This window comes from Trachypithecus francoisi, unplaced genomic scaffold (genome assembly GCF_009764315.1).
Source record: "Trachypithecus francoisi isolate TF-2019V2 unplaced genomic scaffold, Tfra_2.0 Lachesis_group6, whole genome shotgun sequence".
NCBI classification, from domain to species: domain Eukaryota; kingdom Metazoa; phylum Chordata; class Mammalia; order Primates; family Cercopithecidae; genus Trachypithecus; species Trachypithecus francoisi.
Window position 1 is genome coordinate 28,635,593 of NW_022681471.1, and position 5,744 is coordinate 28,641,336.

At 35.5% G+C, this 5,744-nt stretch overlaps 1 pseudogene; it reads right to left on the reverse strand.

Moving 5' to 3' along the window:
• Nucleotides 1-3,712: 3,712 nt before the first annotated feature.
• On the reverse strand, nucleotides 3,713-4,571 carry LOC117077669 (annotated as a pseudogene).
• Nucleotides 4,572-5,744: the final 1,173 nt, after the last annotated feature.

Genomic DNA, 5,744 nt, shown 5'->3' on the forward strand with positions numbered 1-5,744 from the left:
GTAGATTAATAGCTGGCTTATAGCAGCAATGGAAGCCAGAAAATAGTGAAATGATTTCATCCATATACTGAGGGAAAATAACTGTTAACATAGAATGATATACCCAGTGAACATATCATTCAAGAATGGAGGCAAGATAATGACAGTTTTTAGATAAAAAATTAAAAATTGCCACCAACAATCAAACACTAAAAAGTCTAATAACTATCTATTAAACTAGCCAACTAGCTGTTATCTATGAGTGTATAATGGGTACAGTTTATTTTGAAGGCAAATTATTATCTCACATGATATCTCAGATAATTTGTCTCATATAAATGTGAGATACATAAAGAAATAAGCGCTCAATGAAATGATTATATAAATTATAATTAACTAAATGTTTTAATCAAAATAAGACAATTGCCAAAATGAAAAAAATCCAACCTTAAGCAGTTCGCAAAAGATGCATTCAAAATATAAGAATATGTAAACTGCAAGAATATAAGAAGTTAGATTATGCAAACACTAATAAAATACAATTTTTATAGCTGTATTAATTTCAGACATTTTTAAGGCAAAATGCAATCTTAGAGAGGAAGATCACTTTATAATGAAAAAAAGTTAACGTTGCCCCAAAATATCGCATTTAAAAATTATGCACCTAGTAACATAGTAACAACAGATATAAAGTTGACAGATACAAAGAGAAATAAACAAGTCAATAAGCATAGTTGGAGATTTTATCATAACTCAGAAACCCAGAAAGGATTATAAGAGATTTGATCAATATGCCAAACAAACTTTACTTTATGGACAGATGTAATATTTAAAATTTGGTAACATTTGTCCCATGGCTAGAACACATTAATGTAGAAACCAAGAGGTAGAGGATGGAGAACAGCCTCTCAGGATTACAACTCATCACACTTGAAAAATGTTTGCTTCCCCTCTTCACATCTTTGGGCTATGATTGTATAATGGTCTTAGAGCCCCACAAAGGAAGACTTACGCCATAGCACTCAATAAAGGTTCACTGTATTGAAAACTGAGACTGCAACATGGTCATTTCAGGTATTTTTTGACACTTGATGGGCAATCAATATATGGGTTACTATGTTGTCTAAAATAATTAATATCAGTTTTTAACAGGAAATAAGATTGTTGATATTCAATGGTGACAGGGAGACTTATGTTTGAATCTCAGGAGACTTTTTGGAAATCTTCCTATACTTCAATTTCCAATGATAAAAATCAGTTGAGATACATCACGGCCCCCCAGAACATCATGCACCTCAGGAATAAAATTCTGAGTAGTCTAGCCACCGGCTAATTACACTTCCCACCTGAGTCTCTGGCTGAAATTATAAAGCAAAGAGAATACATAATAATTCCAGTAATTACAGACTGTATCATGAAAATCATCCCTTATACTGAGAACAACCAAATAATCTAAATATGTTTTTTAAAATATGATGAAGACATCATAGAGCAAACAAAACAATAAATATACTAGCAAAAATACAGAGGAAGAAGAAGAAAACCCAGAGAGGTAATTTGAGATTTGGTGGTTGCTTTTTCCTTAGGGAAATTTTTCAATTCCAGAAGAGACTACTGAAAGGCTACAAACTGAGCAGAAATTTTAACAGGTCCTTATGCTTAGGAAGACAAAAACTAGAGTCCAAGACCTGCCAAGGAGAAAGACAGGCTGGTAAAATCTTCAGGCTTTGGGCTAAAATCCCAAAAATTAGTTCTCGAGGAGTAAGAGTGAACCATGCCTAGACTAGGACTTATAGTGCTTTAAGATCATCATAGAATCATCTTCATACCTGAATGGATTAAGTTTCTTCTGGGATTGATAATGCTCCTTTATCTCTAACCCAGAAGCAAACAATCTTCTGTGTAGGAAGGTAGCATCTTTCTAGGCCTCAAATTATCTCTATAATTTTTCACATATGATATCCACCACACAGTCTTTTTTTGTATTACTTTTATTGTCATATTTTTTAAAATTATACTTAAATTCTAAGGTACATTGCAGAACGTGCAGGCTTGTTACATAGGTATACATGTGCCATGAAGTTTGCTGCATCCATCAACCCGTCATCTACATTAGATATTTCTCCTAATGCTATCCCTCCCCTAGCCCCCCACACCCTGACAGGCCCCAGTGTGTGATGTTCCCACCCTGTTTCCATGTGTTCTCGTTGATCAACCCTGACTTAAAGTGAGAACATGCAGTGTTTAGTTTTCTGTTCTTGTGTTAGTTTGCTGAGAATGATGGTTTCCAGCGTCATCCATGTCCCTGCAAAGGACATGAACTTATCCTTTTTTTATGGCTGCATAGTATTCCATGGTGTATATGTGCCACATTTTCTTTATCCAGTCTATCATTGATGAACATTGGGGTTGGTTCCAAGTTTTTGCTATTGTGAACAGTGCCACAACAAACATACATGTAGAACACAATCTTAAATACCTATGCATAGGAGGTGACAAAACAGTGTGAACAAAACCCAAAACAAATAAGACAAATTGAAATAAACACACAGATAATCCAAATAATGGTGTTTGGAGACATAGATTTTAATAGATTTATTATAAATCTACTATGCTCAATATTAATAAAAATGGAGCCTTATGAAAACTAATAAACTAAACATTCTAGAATTGAAAACTTTAAAAAAAACTAAAACTAATAACTTAAAGATGAATTTAACAGCTCTTAACCTAAATAACCATCAGAGAGAAGCTCTCTAAACCAAAACTATATGTATTTGGGATACAGCATGGCAATGGGAATATGCATGTCATAGTAAACTATGTGTGTATTCAGGGAAGTAAAGGAAGACAAAGGTTTTTATTGTTTGTTTGTTTGCTTTTTAATGAGAAGGATTACTTAATTGTTTTGAAATGATTATCCGTGGCTACAAAGATCCATAACAAAGGTGATGCCAGTCCCAGTTGGGACAAGCAGTTGCTGAGCAGATGTCCTTGTAGAAGGATATTTATGTGTAAGCTTGCCATGAACTTTGAGCAAGTTTGTGGATTTTGAAGAATGCATCTCTTGTAAACAGCTTAGAGTTGTATTTTTTCAAATTTAACAAAACATAACTTTAAGATGTAAAATTATATGGAAAGTTTATGGTGTTTATTGTATTTATGTTAACTTAATTTTGAATAGTTTATTTAGATTATGAAAACTGAGATATTAGTCAATGTTATCATTCTAAGGTTTTTGGTTAATTATTTTTATAGTTTGTAAATATTAGGTGTTTAGGAACCTTAAAGTTAAATTCATGAGTACTTTGTTGATAACTTAGAAGATAAATTAATTTCATTTATAAAAAGTTACATAAACAAAGATTTATTTTTTAAGGCTGGGTTTGTAGTTTTATATCATTTGTGACAAATCTTGACATATTAAAATATTTAGTAGAGACAAATATAAAACTGACCAGTAAACTTGGGTAAAAATATATGTTGTCCACTTTAAAGAAATTTATATTTTTATTTTATTATTTTAAAACTGGTGTATTTGTTAAAGATGTATTTAAGTCATGGGAACTAAAGGAATTTGTGTTAATTATATATTTTATATGAATGTGTATTTATTTAAGTTAATTTTAATAAAATTTATTTTTGGAAACTGACATTTATTTGTCATCAATCTTATTTCTAACTTGCATAAGAGCCTGTGGAAGAACAGTTTAAGATCACTTAGAGGTTGTTCCTACCATTCAGTGGTCTAAGCAGTGGGAGCTGCAAATCAATCTTCCCTGGAAGGCTGAGCACTCTAGTCTTAAGTAGAGAACTGCTTGATAAGCACCGAGGATACCTACACACTTTCAGACCAATCTGCAACCTAAGGCTGAGTAGCAGTGAACTCAGGAGCTACAGCAGCAGTCCATACACCCTGAAACTCCTCCTTGGCTATGGCCTTTTCAGCAATGTCTGCTCTTCCTTTTCAGTCTTTTCAGGATTTCTATAGAAGTAGAGATCAGGCAGTACCTTCCATGGATGCTCATGGGAGATGGTACCATGTATGTGTACAACTTCCAGGCTGGCATTCATCATCAGACTCACTGAGGGAACTCCTTTGTTGCATGGGATGGCAATGTCCACACAATGCAGAGGAGAATCTGTTTTCCACAGAGCAATGGGCCTCAGGTTAACATAAGATAACTCTGTGAGAGGTGGTGGTCAGCCCCGGGAACAGTAACCACCAGAAATTGGAGTTCCCAGAAGGCCGTCTGGATTTGGTTAGTGAAGGTTCCAGGAGTGAAGTGGCCAGCAATAGGAGTGGCTCCAGTGGCAGTAGTGAGCTTCAGCACAACCCAGCAGTCAGAATTCCTGGAGGATAAGACAGGGAAATCAGCAAGGTTTTCAGTGGCAACAATGGCACGACCTGTCAGCAGAAGCTTCTTCCAGGTCCTCTTCACATTTATGATGCAGATGCCATCACTTTTCTTTTTATACTTGTGCTGTCCCATTTGGAAGTCAAGGTTGGGGCTACTGAAGTGGGTTCCTGCTGCAAGCAAGTTGAGGATATCATCCTCCTTCATTGGTAGGTTATCAAGGATTCCAGACATTGTGAAAGCTTCTCTTTAAGCGATCCCAGGAATCCAGAACAATGCCCTATGGACCTCTCTCTAGGTAGTGTGGAAAAAGCCGAATAGAACTTTTAAGGGTTTTTTGACTGATAAATGAGACTTTGTTATGTAGACACTGTATATAACATAATATATGCAAATATGTGCAAACACACTTGAACACATATATGTATACAAATGAAGATTTTGTTTTCATTTTAGAATTTTTTTATTATACTTTAAGTTCTAGGGTACATGTGCACAACGTGCAGGTTTGTTACATATGTATACATGTGCCATGTGGGTGTGCTGCACCCATTAACTCGTCATTTACATTAGGTATATCTCCTAATGTTATCCCTCTCCCTTCTCCCCTCCCCACAATAGGCCCTGGTGTGTGTGATGTTCCCCTTCCTGTGTCCAAGTGATCTCATTGTTCAATTCCCACCTATGAGTGAGAACATGCAGTGTTTGGTTTAATGTTCTTGCGATAGTTTGCTGAGAATGATGGTTTCCAGCTGCATTCATGTCCCTACAAAGGACATGAACTCATCCTTTTTTATGGCTGCATAGTATTCCATGGTGTATTATCTGCCACATTTTCTCAATCCAGTCTGTCACTGATGGACATTTGGGTTGATTCCAAGTCTTTGCTATTGTGAATAGTGCTATAATAAACATACATGTGCATGTGTCTTTATAGCAACATGATTTCTAATCCTTTGGGTATATACCAGTAATGGGATGGCTGGGTCAAAAGGTATTTCTAGTTCTAGATCCTTGAGGAATCACCACACTGTGTTCCGCAATGGTTGAACTAGTTTACAGTCCCACCAACAGTGTAAAAGTGTTTCTATTTCTCCACATCCTCTCCAGCACCTGTTGTTTCCTGACTTTTTAATGATTACCGTTCTAACTGGAGTGAGATGGTATCTCATTGTGGTTTTGATTTGCATTTCTCTGATGGCCAGTGATGATGAGCATTTTTTCATGTGTCTGTTGGCTGTATGAATGTCTACTTTTGAGAAGTGTCTGTTCATATCCTTTGCCCACTTTTTGGTGGGGTTGTTTTTTTCTTGTAAATTTGTTTGGAAAATTGACCAGCCATAAGTAGAAAGCTGAAACTGGATCCTTTCCTTACTCCTTATACGAAAATTAATTCAAGATGGATTA